The sequence below is a fragment of the Hylaeus volcanicus genome, chromosome 4 (assembly GCF_026283585.1).
Source record: "Hylaeus volcanicus isolate JK05 chromosome 4, UHH_iyHylVolc1.0_haploid, whole genome shotgun sequence".
Lineage (NCBI taxonomy): Eukaryota > Metazoa > Arthropoda > Insecta > Hymenoptera > Colletidae > Hylaeus > Hylaeus volcanicus.
The window spans coordinates 22,097,304-22,119,708 of NC_071979.1; the positions used below are offsets into that span (position 1 = coordinate 22,097,304).

The 22,405-nt window shown below is 42.9% G+C and overlaps 1 protein-coding gene across 1 annotated transcript in view; it reads right to left on the reverse strand.

The window, feature by feature from the left end:
• LOC128875329 (suppressor of lurcher protein 1) overlaps positions 1-22,405 on the reverse strand; it is a 469,960-nt gene that overhangs the window by 198,908 nt on the left and 248,647 nt on the right. The gene's annotated exons all lie outside the window — the stretch shown is intronic.

The following is a 22,405-nucleotide window of genomic DNA, read 5'->3' on the forward strand; positions in this document are numbered from 1 at the left end:
ACAGAAAACTCGCACAACCGATCAACGACCCCTCGAAACCGGCAGTCGAATTCCAGGCTAACGCTACCGTTTAATCGTCGAACGGCGCTCGAACGGAGAGAAAGGAACGAGGCGAGGGTGTATGAAACGAAAATATTTTGCTCTCGGCGATTCCAGCGGCAAACGGCGAAACAAAAGGCAACAAACGCACAGAGCGATCGGCAGAGGAGGTTTACCTAGCCGATGAACGTCGACGAATTGAATTTTTCAACCTCCAGTCAACAAGGTCGACGATTGCCTCAGCGACGGTTCGTCGTCCTTCCACCGGGGGGGGGGGGGGGGCGGGGAGACTCGGAATCTACACCGTGTTAAAAGTGCAACGAATAGTCTTCGTCTAGGCTCGCGGTGCTACTTTCTCTCCATTCCGCGTAAACGTCTCCCCGATGATCGTTAATTACCGCGCCTAACGACCTTTGCCCTTTGGCTCCCCGGGCGAGTGGAACGCGCGAAACGTTTCGGGGGTGGTCCGTCGCGTGCACCAGGAATCCTTCAGTATCTGACGAGGGAGCTCGCCGGCGATCGCGAGGGTTGCTCGCCGTAAATCCAGCGCAAGCAAACGTCGAGGAACCGCGACTTCGATGCGACGGTCACGAGGTCGCGGCGATCACTGAACGATACACAGTCCCGCGAACCCGCGTGACGGAGATCGTGGATCGCCCCACTCTCGCGTCCAATGATCACGTAAATCGGGTCGATCTCATAACGTCGCACGACCTTCTTCACGATCTGGTAAACGTGCTGCGTCGAAGAGGTATGGAAGCTGGGTGCTTACTTTTGCGTGTTAAAACAAAAACAAAATAAACGAGAAACTGACAGATCCTTTCGTGAAACAGCGATAGTTATTCCTAATGTTTGACGTTCACGTGCGTATCCAACACCGTCGCGTGAGGGCACGAGGCGGACGTGCTTAGGGTACCGCGTGCAGTTGTGCCTGGACCGAAACTGAGCAACGAACACGCGGCCCACGAACGCGAATGCCCGGCGCGCGAGCCGAGACTGCGCCCTCCAACGTTTCCCCATAATACACGCACGCCCCTGTTCCCCTTCGACACCCCGAAACCGTCCCCCTCCCGTTTCCTTTTGTCCCCTCGACCCCACGGTGCTCGCAGTCTCAGCCTCACCCTCTGGGTCGCCTCTCTTTTTCTCGCCATCGCTCACCCCCGCGATCGAGACCGCCGCCCGTCTTACCTCAGCCGCAACACCCTTCGCCCGTACCTCGTTACCCTCCTGCCCTCGACAATTTCAGATTTACGCGGATTGACCGAAATACAAGGCCACCTAGGGGAAACCCACTTCCTGGTCCAGTGAACTGAGGATCGACTGCCCAGGGAGGAATGGTCTTGGTTCGAGGACGTCGCGAAGGTTGTTGAAGGGAACGGGTAAAAGGGTGACGATTTAGCTGAAGAATTTTTCTAGCTGTACGTGTATCGGTACGCATGATTCAAATTTAATGTATGCGAACGGATAACTTCCGAGCCGTTCTCTCGACTTCTTATTGCCATCGAGTTCAGTTTCTCCTATGTACGTGTATCGATACGCATGATTGAAATTTAACGAATGTTAACCGATAACCTTCCCGAGCTGTTCTCCCGACTTCTTATTGTCGTCGAATTCAATTTCTCGAAAACCTTGGAACAACTAAGGCGATACCGAGAGATCGTGCGTTACACCGAAAATCATCTTATTGTTAGTATTATTTATATTGTAATTTTTTCATTTACTACATATTAGGCATCCAAATGTTACGAATCTACAATTTTATGAAACAATTCTCAGCCCTAATTTATTTCTGGAACAGCATCAGTGGGAAAATCGATTTTTTTTCTTAACAGTTAAAGGAAACATGGATCAAATATTTCTGTTACAAAGAGTCCCACGTCTGGGATTCATATTCAAGATGTGGAAGAACTAACGAAGCATGTAGAGTTTTGAAGTGTGAAGGTGTTTAAAGTCACCAGAGGTATCAGATAATACAGCTCAGGGCTTTGGAGGGATTCTTTTCTTTCCACACTGGAAAACGTGTTGCAAAGGAGGAAGTCGAGATAAAGGTGTCTCCTAGGTCACGTACTTCCTCTCATACATCCACCCCGGTGTCATTAATGGAAGTAGAAAAATGTAATTATGCTTTTCATTCGCTAGAAGTGCACGAATCGCCATTTGGAAATGTCGGGCAGTAATGTGGCATTTTTACTGGATTTACTAAAATTTATCAAGTCCCTCTGTATATGACAATGACATTGGAAATTATAAATTCACGTTATAGAAAATTAGTAGTTTTGAGTAACAGAGGAAATTCATTTGTGATGGAATTAAATAAAAGCGAGCCTTAGCGATATCCTTGGGGAATGCGCGATGAGATAGAGATTAGTTTTGATAAGTACTTGTCATAATTTACAAAGACTACTCTGTTAGGAGGCAGACCGAGCAGCGTAACATTGATGCTACCTTCAAAGTCTGAAGCATCTAACTTACTGATGAGGAGATTATGGTTTACGGTATTGAAAGCCTTATATAAGTCAGTGTACATCGCATCCATTTAGTAAACATTGTCTATATCCTGCGACAGATAGTCATTGCACTTGATAAATTAAGCGTAATCGTTTTTAATTTCTCGATAACTACCAAAAACTACTAAAGATTAAATTTGACTGTATTAGAATTAAAATCTGAACAAATCCTTTAGGTGTCCCAACGTTTTCTCCTATCATAAACACTGTACATTCAAAACACCTTCAGGAAAAATAAAACTTATAGACTCGATTCATAATCAACGATACATTAGAATATAAAACAACGACTACACAAAATCAAAGTTTGCGAATCTTAGAGCATAATCGAAAGATTGATAGGTATTTGCGAGTTTTGGATTAGAAGAGGCTGGTACGCGTTCATCGTTATCCTCTTCCCCTCGACAATTTCAGATTTCCACGGCTTGATTGGAGTACAAGCCAACCACCATCAGCTCCATCGCTTACCAGTCGATCCCCATCGAAACAGACAAGGACTGGAGTGAGCGTGTTCTGGGTGAAACTAGGCTTAGCATGTAGACCACGATAAGTACTGATATATTCACAAGAATTCTAGAAACTGTATTACAGTGGATTGGAACTGCAAGTACATTTGATTCAATGAACATTAATTTAGGGAAAAATCGAATTTCGTAAATCAAACATTCTTCGGGACATTGATTTGATGATTAACTGTGCAACAAGCGGATCAAAATCTCTATAATTAGCATTAGCGTATAAAGTGTAATTAATTCAATCATCAGCCCTTGAAATAACATATTACCTAACTGAACCGTATTAAATCACTAATAATAACAAGTTGTGTGTTATTATATCAAATAAACGAACAAATCATCACATCATACCAAGTAAACAAGGCGTATCAAGTATTATTTAAATTTAATTTATTTAATCGTGTCTAACTCTACGCTGTGTACCAAATATTAACAACACAATGATCAGTTGAATTGCCATCAGTGAGCTGATCTTCGAATAAAATTGAATTATTCCACAACCAAAGGTGCGAAAATATTTAAAATACCTTCGTCGTGATTGAAAGCATACGATCCACGAATCGACGAACTTCAGCTACTTTCGATCATTTCCTTCATTAGAGAGGCAACTCGCGACCTCTTATTTTAGACAGGAAAACGAATTACTTTCTCTACCGTCGACGTTGCGATTTAAATTATAGACCGTTGATCCTCCAGGCCGAGGCAAGGTCCTCCGCCTTCGAACATAGAGAATCAACGAAAAAAAAGCTCAGCAATTCCATAATTGGAATATCGGATTCCGAAAGATTGAAGTGTTTAAAAGAAATAATCACGAGCTACGAGCGTCCCCGGCCAGGAAGAGGTGAAATTCTTCGCTGATTATTCCCCTGGAGAAGAATCCGAATAAGTCCGCGTTTCGAGGCTCTTTTCTTCGGTTCTCAGCAGCTGGGATATTGGATTCCGAGTTACTGAATTGTCCGAGAGAAAATTAGTCTCGTTTGGCTGGGGGGCTCAGTGACCCCATAATTTCGTTCGTTGATATTCCTACGGTACACATCGATTTTTGACAAATCACCCCACGTTAATCTCGCGACTTAAATCATGCTCGATTTCGTTTCTCCTCCACCCCCTCACCGCTCGTTTCGCCAGCGGGCGAAGTTTCTTGGATGTGACCGAGATATAACTTAGCCCGCTGCGAGGATTTATATCGGCCGGCAGCGATCGTACATCAGAAAACACACAGCTGCAAAGTCACTCGACACGCGACCAGGAAAATACCTGTGAACTTTCCCAGTTTTCCCTTTTTTCCCTATGAAAATTAACGCGCGGTTTGCGTGTTGCGTAATTCCAGCCCTAATCAATGTCACCTACGAACGCTTACCCTCGCCGTTAAACCGAACACGAGCTCCATTCCCAAGATTTTAAATGTATTTTATGTTCGCCGGGGTCAGCATCGTCTTCTTGGAACGATCGACGACCAGATTTATCATTCGCGCAATTTCCTCGAGGACCAAGGTCGTTGTCCTTTCGCCCCCTTGCTGGAGGTCGTTCTTTTCCTTGATGGAAGACACCGAATTACTCTGAATTTCGACCGAGATTCGACCCTGCGCTGGACTCAGTTGGACGAAGGGATTCATGGTCGAGGTTGATTGGAAATTTTTGTTTCGAGTTGGAAATGTACCCTGATCTTGATGGGAAGACTGGAGAAGGTTGTCCGGTTATGTCAGGAAAATTATACCCGGATATACGAGAAGAGTTCCGTTTCGATACAGGAAACAAGTCTTTCTAGATGTGCAAAGAAACTTTTTATTCATCTCGAGTTAGGTTATAGAATATCTCTTAGTTGAATATGTGAAATAATATAAATTGAATTTGTATTTGCAATATTTTTATTTGATTGAAATATGAATGTATTACCTGTACCACCTACCAAAAATCGACATGGACTTTCCAGACAACCCAATAATGTAAATATATGAATACTGAATAATATAAAAGAAACGAAGCAATCTTTCAAACAGGATCATTTCTGAAGTATTAATGACACACTCCACGAATATCTGCAACTACTATATAAGCGGGTAATAACGCGAATCCTCTCGATCTCTTTCAGGAATCCTGTCATCGAAGTTTCGACGCGAGGTCTTAGCGAGCCTGAAGTACGACTGAACAGACCGCATAATTAAATCTCGACGTGCCAACTGAATAATTAATCGAACCGATCAGCCCCGTAAATCAGCGATCGTTTTCATAAATATTCCGCGAACAGATCAAAGACGTATTGGTTAGGGTCTGAGTAAGGTCCGAGTGTAACCCTCGATAAATCCGACGTTCCACGAATACTCGCATCGGCCATAAATCGAAATCGACCACCTATGCAGCCGGCTTTCTGAATATGGAATGTTAAACGTATATCCGAACGTGTTCGCCTATAATGCGTGGCCCAATGCGGTCGTACATGTATATGACATCACTTGGCTATAACTAATCCATGGATCTGAAAATATAAACTATCGGCGCTAGTAAATTATCAAGGAATGAGCGTCAAAGATGAACGGAGCTGCGCGTGGGAGTGACTTAGAAGTGACTTACACTTGGTCATTATTACGTACTCCTCAGGTTAAAATGAACTTTTTGAAATTTTTGGTAAGGTTAGCGTGAGTGAAAAATTATTATTCAAGCTAGATTTTGTGATAAGAATTTTACATAGGCCAAGTAATTTAAAATGGAACACCTGTATACCTTGGTTGGTGTCAGAGGGTGCATAATTGATGTAAATAGTCTTCTAGCAGGTGAAGATACATGTTTGGTAGAGGATGGCGAACTTTACAATGAGATAGTTTTACTATTTACTATTCTAGGAAGTTTGCAAAGAGTTTGTAATAGGGTTGAAGTTTGAGAAACACTGCTTCAGGAGAAGTACACGAATGACGGAAGACTGGTAGAGGGGAGCAGAGGAAACCGAGAATGGCGTAAGGTGTGAAGCGTGTACTTTGTTAAGGCTCCATTTATCACCTTCTTGTTCTACCTATACGAATGCATTGTTATTTACGAGTGAAGTAAAATAAATATAAAAATATTTGGTTAGTTTCATTCGATACAGGCACGATAGTATTTTACTGCCAGTTTCGACGTGACATATGGTTCTAAATTTCTCTCAAAAAAAGAGAAACTTCCAAATTTTCCTGATCTTTCAAATTCATTATAATCTGAATTAATATATTTATATCCCACAGGTACGTTCTCTGTAAAGTCTATATCGGTAAAACTTCAATCGTACAAAGTGACGTAAAGACGATAATCGATGGAACGTAAACGTCGGAAGTGTAAAATGTGGTAAGCTTCACTGAGCTTGTAATTACTTTCAATACCCTTTTTTACTTAATTGCTTGAACTCCAGGGTGTACTGCGATATCCAATAACCCACTTAGGGACGAACAAATAGAATAAATAGTTTTCTGCGCAACTTGTTTGCGCACCACGCGGCGCTTATTACGGGTCTTAACGCCTTAGCTGGCGGCGTTGATGTTTCCATGACTTCCAAAAAATTCAGCATTATAAATAGACAACCAATGACACAGTTAACAAATTACAGAAGGTAAACAGTAGATCTAAATCGTCTATAAGCAGGCTCTCAGGAGATAAAAAGTTAATTTCAGAGAGAAACTTTCGTGACAACCGATCCAAGCCTACAGACAAGTGCGCATTACGTCAGCAACAAGTGCTGCAAAGAAACCGCCAGTGATTACCAGAAGAAACCTACATTTCACCTACTTCCCCACCTACGGAATCTTGATCCACGGTAACCCAACGTCAAAAAAACATCTTCCCGGATTCGCATTAAATTTTTTTCTTCCACGAGAGTGGCGTACCGCGTATTCCTACGCTTGACCGTGTAATGGTAAGAAACGGAGGCGAAAGCCTGTCTCGAAGGGGCAAAGCTTCTGGGTTTCAGGGGCTCGTGATACTGCGGAGCCGCTGAAAACGTCGGATATATCAGCGAACGAAATTGAAAACCTTCGGCGCCTTCTTACTCCCGTCGGCCCCTCCTGGCAATTGCTTGGAAAGTTCTGCAAATTTCAGCGTTTATTCTCCGGCGAAATAGATGGGCCGCGAGGCCGGGATAAATTGCACGCGGTAAGTTGAAAACGTAAACTGGCGACGCGGATTAACGAAAGGATACCAGTTTTCCGCGGCTGTTAAGAGAACGAGGCCGGTGCCAGCTGGGCTGGAAGACCGGCGAGTGAAAAGGACGAAGGACGGCCACGCCAGGATTAGACCTTTCGACGGAGACTGCTTCGGGGAAAACGCCATTAGCCAGAGCCCGGAATTCGGTTTGCATTCTGCGTTCGTGCCCCCACGCAACCGGGATTCCACCCCGTTCGATTCAGTTTTATTTCTCGACGAGAGGCTGAAGTATTCCTGCCGAAAAGAAATTCCTAAAATTTCATTTCATTAACCCCCAATGCAAAGCTCTTTAAAAGCATTTAATTAAAGTCCAGTTCGGTCGAAATAACTCTATTAAAGCCGAGTGTCACCTAGTTCCTGGGAACGAAATTTATGTGCACACCTGTGCACGAGGGGGATGTTGAGTGTCAGGTTTCGAGACTTCTGCGCCTTAAGCGAGGACATAACATTGGGTTAGTGTAGGGAGAGTGTTGAAAAGCCTTTCAATATTCATGTCAGATACATAAGGACTTCTTCGACATTTCGTACAGAATTGTAAACACAACTACGTTAATTGTCTTCATATTGGGTAGCATTAAAGTTACCTAGAAACACTAGCGCCGCCAGCGAAGAAACTAACGCAGCTCAAGTGCCACGTCTGCGCAAGGGAGATGCGCACGGTACTCGACCGCGCTGAATACGTAAATCAATGCTGTAAAGAACATGTGCTTGTATGAGTTGGCCATTCGAAGTCAGCTCGCATAGCAAAGGGGTATATTGTACTTCAGACATTTGAAGTCCGATCACATAGCGAAGAGGTATCCTGTACTTCAGATTCGCAGTCTATATCACTATTTACTATAGTGCCTGAGGCACAACCTCCTTGGTGTAGAAACACCTGGTACCTCGGTGCTCACAACCAGGAGGTACTAGACGCGAAATAACTGTAGTAAGGGGAACTAGCTCGACAAAGGCCACTTCCAGTGTTACAGCCAATTTGCCATACCACCCAGTGGACTGGTGGGGACAACAGACACACAACAAAGCTCTTACAGTGTCTACGTGAGCTTAGCATTAGTGCGTGTCTGCTGTCCCCAACGCTCCACTAGGTAATATGGCAATTTCACTGTAGCTCTAATCACCCTGTTAGTGACTTTGAGAAGCCAGTTCGGTTGACGATTACTAAAATCTTCTCATGGTTTAGCACTAGGAGGTACTACACACTGTAATATCTTTGAATTGCAGGAGGGAAGGGTGAACCAATTTCTTAATAAAATTACGTTTTTATCTCAAAATCTGTTATCTATAATTGTAGCTAAGTAAGTCGTGTTAAGTAAGTTTAAAGAGGAGACTAGAGAAAGTCACCATGGGGGTTTTAATGAGTAACAATCTCACGTACCCAAGGAACAGAGGCACCTATAAAGATTTTCCCTACCAAAAAAAGAAACAGTTACATTTGCGTTCTGAGAAATCACGAACATCACTCGACACCACTAAGTAGTTCGGTGAACTGAGAGTCGATAGTCTGCGTCTGTGGCTAACTCGCCGTCGAAACTCGATTTTCCCGTCACGTCGGTCACGACCGAGGTAGCACTCTGACCGGCCGAGTATAACGGAATGCCAATAATCCGCGCGGAAGCAGAAGAACAAATGCGAAAGAGAGGCTCGCAGCTCTGTTCACGGTACACCGAGCGTCATTAAGCTCGTTTGCGTGTCCGCGAGACATAATGCAATTGGCCGATCGCAACCGAGCCGCATTAATCGCAAACCTTAAACCGGGAGCCCTTGACGTGGAGGCTACTAGTGGTCGTTCGTTCATCGTAATTTGCTCCTGATGCGGCAAACGGACCGTGTCGCCGGTCTACGGTCCTCGATGACTTGCTCTCGATGTTCGATACCCGCGACCAGCGACTCGATACGTGAGCAATTTGGACGGTCGCGCAGCCGTCCACCCGCAGTAACAGCAAGAGAAACGGTTACCAGGTATGCATCATAAGCGATGAAGTTCCGCCAGCGGGTCTGTAATTGAAAGGACCCGCCATTTCCGAGGGAACCATGGCTAGCCGAAAGGGTAGGTATTGCGGATACCGTTGTTGAGACCTCATGTGTTGTGCGCTTTGTGTTCAGGTGTTTGTTTAGATTGGTTTCGCAGATCGATCACTGCGAGTACGCCCGGGGCTATCGATGGAGTTTTAAGCCACTTATTCGCAAGCTAGCCAAGGCATTCAAGTCTGTCAAACCTGAACAAACCGGAGAAACTGTTGAAACTAGTCAATTTGGTCGAACCAAATAGACAAATCAAACTACTTAACATCTTCAGATCCAACCTAATGAAACACCTAATCATTCAAATCCAACCAGGCAATCTAAGTAAACTCAGCCATTCAGCTCACTTAAACTGTTCAAACCATCCAACAGACTCTTACGCCGGCTGGAACCACCCTGAATTTCCAGTTCCCGACTCAGACCCAACCGAGCTTGCTCGAATCCAATCGCTACCCACGACCCCCTGCGGCACCCGGCCGACGCTGCGTTCCGGCGTTTTCAAACACAGTGTAAAATAAATTCGATTAGCTCCGGGAATCGGTCGGTCACGTACACGCCGCGTCGAATCTGTCACGATTGATAGCTGGCGGGAAAATGGCCGTGTCACGAGCCGAAAAATGATTGATCACGCCCGGTCGTACATTACTGTTGCGCACGGCAATGGCAGAAAACGTTCCATTAAACCCTCGCGAAAGAATTAACGTTCCTCGCCGCGTCGGGTCGGACAACCGTTTCCGTCTAAGTTCACGGCCTCTAAAAGGGAAGAGGGGCGGAGATAGGGAGCGGAGGGGGTACGGTGGATCGTTTTCCCCAGTTGCTTGGGAGTGCTTCTCGCTAAACTTGGAATTCCAGCAGGTTCGAAGAAACGACGGCGGAGGTGCTTGGGGAAAGTTGTGTATCGCGATTGAGGGACGGGGCCCTCGAGATGGAAAACGAGCGGAGTTAGTTTAAATATTTTTTAGCCCTGGCTCTTTATTTGAAGTATCCTTAATTAAACTTCGAATGTAATTCCGTAGCAGTCGAGACTCGTTTCATCTTGCCGTCGAATCTTCGAGTTGTGATAAGTGAGAATTACAAGGTGCATTATTTGCATTGTCCACGCGACGGAGTTCGCATTTGAGTCTCTTTGTCGATGTTGTTCCTGGATTGTGAATTATTTTGAATTAAAAGTAATTTTAATTGCAAATTAATTATATCTATTTTGTTACAAAGATGTAGATATGTATAATAAATGTGAGTTGGCCTCAGTAGTTTCAGTGTTATACACTAATCAATGCATATCGAGTGGTATTTCACAGAGTGGTATCAAAGTTTTGCTATAAAATATAAATATTTCACACAAGAACACCGCGCATATTAAAGTTACCCTCCTCCCCAGTGGTTTGAATACGAACAAAAATAATTCCTGTACAATATGAGCTCGATCGGAAAACGGGAAATGTGCCCCCCGGGTCTTGAAGTTTAACATGTAAAACTACATATGCGTGGTTACGCTTCTGCTCCAAATGATATAACAAAATTCTTCATCAAACTGGCCATTATATTTTTTTTACCAGCTGGAATGTAGTCGATTTTTCAATACCCCTACAGACGAGGGACGTATTCGACTCCGACAGTTTTTGCAACCGTTTTACCCGACGTTACCTTATCGCGCTCACTTAGTTTTACATGTAAAACTTCAAGAGCCGTGAGTCACGCTTCCCTGACGTTCAATTGAGCTGAAATTTTACAGGAATCATTCCTTTTATGGCGTAGAACCACTCGGAGGACGTTGAAAGTTTGGAACAGATTTTCTAGCAGCGTCGTTATATTTTAATATTGTATATATTCATGTACGTGTTTAATGGACGTATGTATGAATATATCTATGTTAATATATGTATGCACAAATCTCAAGTAAAGTATCTGTCCTGTAACGTTAAAGGTCCTAACAAAGTGGAAAACATTTTGCGTTGTCACCTTTAGTAATCTCAGAGAAAGCAGCATGTAATACGTTTTATGGGACGTCTTTGTATCCCTAGATCAACCATTTACGACATATTGTAAACAACCCAGGGGATAAATTCTCGGGTTTAGGAGACCGTAATGCCTCAGTTATACTACTCGCCTGTTACGATCGTTTTAACTTGAGGACATTTTTCGCCGTGCTTATCGCGACTGACAAGTACACACGACACAATTTCTTTTTTTTTTTTTTATTTTTTGTATAAAGACAACAAATGCGAGGACAAATTATTCTAATTGAAATGACCTAAAAAATTCAAATTGATATTAATAGTTATTCATAATAGCAGCGATTACTTCCGTGTCACAATATTGAAAGTAGTAAGTCCCAATCATCTCAGCGTCATCCTTTCCACTCTTTAATCCATAAGCCGCAACCCCAAAGGCTCTTGTTGAACTTACCACACTATACGTGTCAGTATACCAGAAGAGGATAATGAAAAAGAAATCCGAAGGGCACTTATCGCGAACAAGTTTCCAAGTAACATTAAATGTTATCCACTTTTAATAACCATCCATGCGCGTCGTCGTGGGTCCTGGTTTAGCAGCACTTGCGGGGAGCATAATGCGCTCCATTGAATTTACGTACATTTTTGAAGCGGACCACGGTTGCCATTCGTGCAAACCCCGGATACGATCCTCGATACGGGATCAGGAAGACATTATCGATGCCGTGCTACGTTATTCCAAGCCATGGGGCAAAATAGGTCAGGGATAAATAAGTATTAAGAGGAAAGAATAATGTACGCCGTCGTGTACTCAGGTGTAAAGCGAGCCGGTAAGTCGAGACAGGAGCTAGAGGGTTATATTCGGGGGACAGGATGATTGGAGGCAACCAAGGAAAGGACGAAATAATTAATAACCACCCCAAGGGCACTCGAGTTCGCGCATACCCGTTCGCGCAGGCCCAAATTACATCGGGGAGATGTTGCCGCTGCGAGAAATTGGAAGAAATCATCTCAAGGCACGAGCGGCCCGCGAGCCAGCAGCAAATTAAAGTATAATACTCGTTCGAAAACTTGCGATTCAATCTCCGTGCCCCTGTTGGCCTTGAAACCTCGATGAATATGGCAACAGCAATGTCATGCTACAAGACGTGGCGAAACCTAGTTTGCGGGAGTACTTCTTAACCCTTTGCACTCGAAACCATTGTGTTGTAGAATGTGCTAAGGGGAATCGTGTTGTATTAAATAATGTTGTATTAAGTAATGCAGCTTTGATTTATTTGTTCGCGCTGCTTTGTATTTCGAGACTTTAATGCAATACAAACATGGAAATTTCAACGTTATCCTTAGAAAATACAGACTCCTGATCACGTGATCAAAGTCACGCGGTGTTAAACAAGATGAATTAGTACTCGACAGCCAACGTGTTAATACCTTCAGTCCATATGAAGTTCCTGCAGGAAGGTCTTGGCAGGAGAAGATAAATCGATGTTAGAGGGTCCCAGTAAAAAATAAATCCGAATTTGCCAAACCTCTGGAGCGTTCACGCTGACCCTTCGATGGGGCTACTAGGTTGAACTCTCACCCCGAGCCATCAGTACGACCACAATAGCACTTTACTCTTCGGCCCTTCGGTACAGTCATAAATTTGAACGCTGTCATTTGTATTTGCATATCGCCCTCGGCTCTGCGACGGTCTTATAATTGGCACAGTCCATGTACACGGTATGTGCTTTGCGTTTGAAGTGATAATGGTAAGTTATTTCAGAATAGAAATATCGAACATGGATGCGATGCATGGACTCGCAAAACGTGAGAACGTTTCCCTAATAAACAGCTGAATAGACAGTAGAACTGCCACTAGCACTTTCTAAGTAAAAAAAGGTAAATATAATCTCTCTCGGCGCATAAAATGTCACCTCTCGAAATGTAACTTTCATCTGAAATATTTGATTTATCAACCTGCAGTTCGGAAAGTTCCGGGGCGCGAAAAATTGAAATAGGTCACCGTGTATATGAATCTCGTTGCTTTAAATTTTAAATTCAAGCCTCGGTAATTGGCTCGATAAATAAAGTGGCGCTCAAACACGTTTCTTCCTTAAATTTAACGAACGATCCGTTTCGAATAACAAGCTTCTCGTTACCATCGCATCGTCCCGAACGCGTGACTTTCATAAGCGTCGCGAATTTTTGCGGCGTATCCGGCGATCGAGACGATCTCCGCGATCTTTTGGTAGATTATATCCGGCAAAGACGGTCCCAAGGGTGCTCATTTACAAAGGAATTAAGTGACGGCGCGTCGGACGGCTTGTTCAGCTCATTAAATAAAGATCAGTACAACTCGTCAGTTTCAATTCCCCCAAACTCTCGCGGAGAGGCAGAAATTCCTAGTTCCATTAAAGACATCATCGTTAATATTCCAAGCAGCGCGAAAAGATTAATGCGGGCGTCCCTGCGCCCCCCCCTCCCCTGAGGAAAACTTTCCGCAGACTTTAGCGCGGCCGAGGCATTTTTCCGACGTCGACGAAGGTCAACTTTGTCTACCACCGTGTCGTGAACTTAATAATCTTCTTAGCCACGGTCACGTGAGCTCTTCCCGCTTCTGATACGGATTGAACTTTTCGCCACGATGAATTAACGGGATATGATTATTTAACCATTTTTTTAAATTCGTAGAGCGTTATTTCTCAGTCAGAAAATAGGTTTGGAACTTTGGAAATTATATGAAAAAGATATCAGTGAAATATTTATTATTATGATGACATTTATGACATACAAATGAGCCGTTCACTGTACAAGTCGATTAACTCTACTTTTTAACAAATTTTAAATTCAATTGTCAAAACACTTGGTGTAATCATAACTTATTATAAATATAAAAACTTTCATGAATAATAAAATATAACACCATTAAACGACAAATTTGCTTTTCAAAATGTCAACTAAATTGCGAGAATTTATTTTCAGGATGCAAATTCAGTTTAGCGAAGAACAAAAATCATAGAAACCTTCGTGGCATGTGCGAGAAAATATTACTTGAAATAACTGTCATTTTTAATAAAAATCTACCGACAGAAGGAATATATTTTGGTATTCTATGGACGATCCATATTCATGTTCTACAAACACAAATTCTTCGGTTACGCGGTTCTCCGGCAATTAATTTTAAAAAAGAAGTAGGACAATTTTGAGTTTCCAATTCAAGTTGATTCCGCAGTAAATTTAAAACTAATATTCGTCACTTTTTACATTACTAGATGCCCAAGGTATCGGTGAAAAAATACTTGCGACAATTAGAATTTTAAAACTGAAGTTAATCGTGAAGGTAGAAACTGCTGATACAAATGAATACATTAAAGTTGATGTCTTGTATGGGAACGTTTAAGTTGAAGATACTTAAAGGGTAGGAATGTCAAACTTGCAATTTATTAATGAAACAGATGATATTAAAAAAATAAAGCTACGAGTATTAGATCCAAAGAAAAACCTCTAACAAAAGTTTCCTCACGTCGTGCTTGATTCATGACTCAATTGTCATGATCGCTGCTTGACCCGTGGGCCATAGTTCGCGGAGTGCCAGCTTAAAGGCTCATCACGGTCAATAATTAATCTCGTTACACAGCGCTGGCAATTCGGGAGGCGTCTCTGTTGGTTTCATGCTCGTCCATCTCTTCGGCAAACGAGTCGGGGATAGAATGGCAACCGCAGCAACCACCGACTGGAAACTTTTTCTCCGCCAGGCGGGAATAATTTGAATAGTCGCTCCAATGACGAGAAACTTTTTCCAGGGCATAGCCGGGCCTCTGAATCGACCGCATATCATTATCAGTTCGTTCCACGATCCTTGCTCTTCTCTTTCCGGTGATCTTTTTGCTGAACGAGCTGTATGACAAAGCTACCGGGTTCGACTAGTTGATTCGCCTCGCGATTCCGTGGACGCTCTCAATTGGAAAAGAAACCTGATCCGATTCATGCCCTAATTTAAGACTTTGTATGGCGAATACATATCGCGATTTCATTCTGCATTTCTAGCGCTCTGTTTGTCGTGCAGCTCTCGAGGCACGGGACAAAATAGAGTATGAAGATCTACTGAAAAAAAGAAATATAAATGGAGAATCTCAATTTCAATCCCCTTCGAACTTACACTTTCATACCATCGCTAGTAATGAAATTGTTTTATGTCAACATAAACAATTTTTGTTGCGTCTATTGGTTTGAAAATAGTAAAGTACAAGGTTGAATAATTTTTATGGAGATCAGAAGTACGCTTTTTGGTCCTGCACTTGAGCATTTTGCCCTTGAGCTTTATTTAGTAAAACAACATTAGCTTAAGCGATTTGGACCAAGAAGACTCTAACGAATTTCGTGCAGCTTCATCATAGTAGGATATCACGCGTATTTGCTCTCCATGATTGAATATGATGTATAACTCTAGAAGGACTAGTGCACCTTGCATGGATCCAGGCAGTTAGAAAGTTCAAGGCTTTCATTTGTAATTCCTTTATCTGGCGATCGACATTATAGTTGTCAATTTGGAATCTGAATTTTTATTTCCCTTTTACTAGAGTACTCTCAGTTTTGCAATCCCTTCGTGTTACTAGAAATTATTTTCTAGGTATTAGGTAAACAAAATTTAATTCGTGAAAAAAATTGTTTCTCCTCTATAATAATACTTTTTTAACTAACCAACAATTATTAAACGTCAATTTTGAAAAACAGTCATTTGAATCTAGAGAGGTCCGGTGAACCAACCCAACATTTATGCCATTATATATATATATATATATTTACGAGATAACTACAAACGCCACCTAAATATAAATATCACCGTAAACGTTGCACTGCCCCAAAAAATAAACAAAAAATACCTCCAAGGGAATGAATAAAGCGATGTAAAACGCGTATTTCGCGGTAATAAAAATTTACCTCGACGTCGAAGCAACATAAACTGTAATATCAATAAAGAAAAAAAAATATATATATAGCCATCATCAACGACGGCAGCAGTTGTCCGAGCAAGTAACAGGCTAATATAATTCGAGAGTTTGGCGTTAATTTCATCATCGCGGTGAATAAGATTCTCCGTCGGTGTACCTCAGCTGGCCGGTTATCGATTCGCCCTCGTAATTAGGAATTTCAATTTTAACTTCTAATTACGAAAGACGAAGCAAACACTCGTACCCAGAAAAAAAGTGGAGAGATTCGGCCCTCGCTTCCTCGGCTCTCGCTCCTTGTTACATGACGATTCATATAATCCGCAACGGAGTAACTCGACTCGAGTCCTCTAATTAATACAGGAAAACTATTTGTCCGGCCCACCGTCGAAAGCTTTCATTAAACGTCGAGGAACCCGCAGCTCGCGCTTCCGAAGAAACCAGGCAGTGCAAGAAAAGTGAGGGAGGGGGGTGGGCGGGTTTGCCAAGAAAGGTGGCAGAGGAGAAGAAGAAGGGAAGTTGAAAACGAGACAGGCTCGATGGGAGTGAGCTTTTCGCGGTAAGAAGCAGGGTAAGGAGTAAAGTGCCAGGGCGGGGAGGGATGTTGGAGTCGGGGAAGGAGGGGATACATATACAGCTCACGTTGCGGTCTCTTCCGGCGCCCCCGGAACAAACAGAATGAAAGCTCCTGCCTTTGTGCGCCATAACCCGATCTCTTTATCGCGGAAAATATTCTTTAAGCGTAGAAAATAAAACGGATGTAAAAGTTCGGTGTAGTGAATGGCGCTTGTTGAGCGGGTGGTCGTCGCGGGTGGAGGGACGGAGCACGAGGTAGCAACCTGGATGGAGGAAGAGGGTTCAACGTTGGCGAACGAACGAGAAACAGGGCGAAGAGGAGGGAAAAAGAGCAGAGGATAGGGTGGAAAAAGTATTAGAGAGGTTGCGGGGGCGAGGGCTAAGGAAAAGTGGAAGGAAGAGGTAAAGGTGGATTGAAATGGTGATGCGGCCGCCGTGGCGCGGGAGTAACGATTCCAGCAAAGGGGAAGAAGGGACCACTTGTCGCTGTAGGTAACAAGGAATGCAGGTAGTTAGGGAGGTCGGGCCGCGATCAAGGGTAGATGAGTATACCAATCCACGGTACCATGAAGGAGCAACTTCAGCCGCGCATTGTGACACACAAATATATCTGAAAAAGTTCGTATAAACATGCGTCCTATTTGGCTTTGTTCCCGTATTATGGCCATTCTTCTACTTCGGTAATGCGCAGATGGCGATGCTTAAGGGGAGAAATTGAATTGGATTTGGATGAATGTAAATAAAAGTGTATTCTGTTACGAATGACCCACATTTAAATAAAGTAAAATAATTCCGTCCACCCATTCGACTGCTGAAGTAGCATCCACGTAACACAACACCTTGCAATGAAGTTTGATCTATGAACTTATTCTAATCTTATAACTGCAGAGAAACGTCCACCTCGGACGCAAATCGTCGTTATACTATGTTATGGTTGACTCGCACCTGGTCTTGCCACGCGATTGCTACGTAACATCTACTAAGCGCCCTTTAATGACTACTCCGCGCGTGCTTGGGTCCTTCCAACGGAGTGGCATAGTTCTGGCAACTACTTTCGGAGGGAAATCCCTGCCCAGCGAGCGTAACGCTCGAATAATTTCGGATTAGCCACGTGGCGAAAATTTCAGCTACAAAGCACGTATGCCCAATCGCTGGAGACGAATCGTGATCAAACTGGAACACGCGAGCCGGCGCGGCGCGGCGGTGTGCGCGTAACAGTAACGAGGCCGCTGCTTTCAGGAAAAGAAAATACGGGATGCAATTACCGGAGAGCTTTTCCACTTAACAGAGGCGCCCGCGAGCGTCGCGGCTTTTTTTATCCCGCTCCAATCTCGTTCGAGGCAATAAGACTTGCAGTTACCTTTAATTCCGACGTCGGTTTCAAGGATATTGCGAAATTAGTCTTCGACACGTAGGTGAGAAGGAGTCCGGACGGGGGGGAGGGCTAAGGTTCTGTCGCTTTTACGCAATGGTTCGACTCATAATAAATCTGAACAACCTTTTGGAAGCCTTGGGTTCTCTCTGTCTTATTGTGCGTGGGTTGAGTTATAAAATGGCGCGATTTCTGAAGAGGTGAAAGGGTCTCAAGAGTCTTACCGACGGAATGCGCTGCATTGCCGACAGCACTCTAACTTACTGACCGCGTACCCCCTACCTTTTTACACTCGAAGGCGTGCATTAGGAAGCTGACACTTCATCGACTGTGCCACGCTGTCGTTGCTGCAAAGATTTCCTACAACGCACTAGGTAAATATATCTTGAATCTTTAGTCTTGATTATTTTTTAAATCATTAACTGGAAGCATCTAAAATTATGTACCATTATTAGACTGCGAATCTTTATGCAAAATAAAATCTTCGCGAATGTGGCTACAAAAATTGAAATTAAATAGGAATTTATTTTATTCTGCAAATATTATAACATGAACTTTACTTTTAATCTTTTTTATATTCTTGCATATTGTTTGCATTTTGTCATTTCTTGTACGTTCAAATTTCCTATAAATGCATAAAGATCCGCAGTCTAATCATTATATTCCAACGTTCACAGCTTTAGCAGTATGCAAAAGCTTGAATACAATTTTGTGTTAGATTTTACTTGAGCTCTAAAAATGAAGGTTTCTAATTACTTTGATATTTAATGCCTTTATTCTGAAACCACCACCACCACAGAGGTCTTATTAAACTTGTTGATCTACACGAAACTTTTTATTTACATTTTCGCACGGTAACTTTGAAGCGTTTCTGAAGCAAGCACGCTAATTGTGCTTTAGCGTGCATACGATGCCACGTTTTCCGTTTCCAAAGGTTCCAAACAACCTGTTCTGCGACCGCAAGTGCGCGTTTTTTTACACATTGAAGAACTTTCACCAGCTTCATTCGTTCTTCGGGAATTTCAACGTTAATTCCGACACGGCCCAGTAGTTATGTAAAGCGGAGCGATTACGCCACACTTGTTCCGTGACTTTGTATTTAAATGAGAAGGTCTAGCTCCCCAAACTTCTTTCCAAACAATTACCCTCTTACTCAAGCAATTTAATTGCAACGAAAGTACAGGAACGTTACGATACTTAATTATATGACTATAGATTTCTATAAGGGATGATGGATTTGAAATATTCAGAAATCTGTGGGGATTAAGTTAGTAAACAAGGGAGAAACACCCATGAAGAATTTCTTTCGAAATAAAATGATAATATAATAAAATGAATAACAATGTTTCTAAGGGGTATGATTTGTCGAAATAACTCAGGGTGTAAGGTCTAAGGGTTCATGAACTATAGGTACCTCTGTCAATACTTGACAGACAGTGAAATTAGAATTCCAATTGACAAAAGTCACGAGTTCGAGTGAACTGCGTTAAAAGGAAACTTTTGTATGCGCCAGGAGTGATCCAGAACCACCCATCCGCGACCCTTCGCCAGAGAGTTAAACTGTTAGCTAGACAAAACGTTGGTAGATGGCTGGCAAAGGTTGGAGGCCCGGTGGAAAGACCCTGGCGCTGGGAATTTACCGCGAAATTGACGATCCTCGCTAAGGAGCTCAACAATTCCAGAAGGAGGTCGTAATTCCAGAAACGACGGAGACGAGTGCCGGCAAAAGGAGTATTATAGAGACGACATGAGGGCTTTGTTCATCCGTGGCATGGCAACACGGGTGCACGAAAGGGATTCTAATTACGTTGCAAAATTAACTTCGTAAAATGGCGGAAACGGCTAGTATCGTCGAGCGTCAGGGGATACGATTTAAAGAGACGTTGCGACACAGAACGATGCCCCGTTTCCGTAGCCCTTTGAGGAGCAAATTGGACGCGAACCGTAAACACGATTATCCTTCCGTGTCCACGCGGACACTTCTTGTCCACGCGGCGGACAATTGCTATTGAATTGAATGGCATTTGGGAGAACCGGTTGGCGAACCACTTGATACAATGCTAGCTTTTCGTAGAGACAAACTACGCGCCGGGGCGCCTTTTACCAGAGCCGTGTTATGTGTGTCCTCGACGACACCATTCGTGATACTTTTGTTAAATGCTGGGAGACGTAAATGCATTGCAACAGAGAAAAGGTAGAGGTAAAGTACTCGGGGCGTCGTTTGTAATTATTATGGGATCGTTAGAAGAAAATGTGAAACGATCCGGGAGACATTGTCAAATTTCATCATCGGAGTTTCCATGAGAAGCGTGCTTCGGAACGCAAATATTAGCTTGTCCAGAAAGTTCGTGCCAATGTTTAAGAGAAATGCAAAGGCACGTTTGAATTTTGATAGACAGCCAGACCCATAAGTATTCGTACCCTCTATATCTATTAAAGAAATTTGTCTTGTTTAAATGATAAGTTTGATGTTTCCAAATAAATGTTCCATTATAAATATACAATACATGTGTAAAGTTTATTCGTGTACGTATTTATTTTAAAACATTAAGCCCATCGTTTAATTTAGACAAATTTCTTCGATAAACATAGAGGGTAAGAAAACTTACGGGTCCGACTGTATATTTATCGACTTACAACGAAATTAATTTTTCTTCCCCAAAACCCAGATGAAACGTTAACACGTCAAATCTAATCGATTGGTTAAACGTGCCAATACGTCTTCGAATTCACATTACTTTCGAACAAAATAAATGGTTATACACATTGTGTCCCCCGAGTGTGTCCTGGGAGGCATACGAAATATCCGCGGAATAATGGATTCATAATAGCAACGCCGAAGACAGCTTTCCGATATTCAAAGTCAAACCGCGCATCCGTCCAGAATAATCCTAAAATCGGGGCAACTCGGCTGGCGCGTTGGCTCGAACTACCAACCGCGATATCGCCCACTTATCTGGACGCGATACCAGATTAAGTTCTATTCAATTCCGCGGATAACGGGTCGAGTCGACTCGCGCGCGTAGCAAGGGCGAACAGGCGCTAGCTATCTTCCGCTCTCCCGGAGGAGCCACGTATCGAGTTGGTAAACTCTGCTACCGCGTTACCGGGACTCGGATAGTAATTTCCAACGGAGGCATTTACGTTTTAAGCCGCTTAATGCGTAAGAAGAGAATTTGCACGGAATTTAATCAAGCCGACCAAAAAGGGAACGCTGGTTTTGGGTTAGGGACGGGGAGGGGGGGGGGGGAGAGGAGGAGGAGTGGCAAATCGCGAATGGCAACCAACGTGCCCGCGACAGTCGAATACCTGGGTAGGAAAACATCAACGGGGGCATCTATTGTTGCGAGGCATCGCGTTGGGCTGAAACCGGGGAAACCTGGCCAGGGTCGCAAAATGAAACGTCATTATTTAGGTCCTAGGCTTGTTTTTATAATACGAAGTGTGTGAATGATGAACATCGATTAGAGACACATAGATCACAGATTGGAAAGTATCCCTTGAGGCACGAGTTCTTACTGGATTCATGAAAACAAAACGATAACATTTAAAAAAGAAATTGTAATAAATGATCTATTTATCATTACATCCAAGTTTATATTTGTATCTTGATTTTTAGCAAAACGGGTAATGTTTTAATTTGAATCGTAGAATTTCGCGTAAAATTCGTTCTCTCGTCAGTTATCAGATACAAAGGAAAACTCGACATGAAAAACCTTTATGAAAAATGCTGTTTCTGTTTGCCCTGGATACGTATGCAAAAATTTGAACAAATCGATTTAGCTGTTTGCGAGATATTTCCGTCGTGCGTTTTAAAAATACGATTCCGTGAAAAACGAGTTTAAAGTTTGACACGAGTTAAAACGTACGTAAAACTATTTTTTTCGCTAGCTTATCTAGGTCATCGTCGCTATAACTATTTGAATATTACTTTCAGCGTTTTTTGTTACATTTTGTCGGCGAAATAGATAAATATATATTGGCTCTATGATATATACCAAACGTTCTGCATACTTTGTGGCTCTTAGAATTATGATTCTCTATGATTAAACCCCATGATGATGCTATTTCTTGTCATTGTTCATGTCGTGTTGGTCAAGTTTTCGCTATTGTCTTTGTGAATCCACTAATGGAACACCCTAACAAGTATCCACCCTGAAATCCTCGTTTACTGGCGGAGAAGCTTCTAAGATATCCTTAGGCTTCTGCCAGTTGCATCGTGACTCTGAGCCTTCGGGCCACTTTCCTCGTTGTGGTTCTGTATCTCTAAATTGGAGTTAGAATAACGTTCCTCGTAAGACCATAAAATAAAATAAAATTC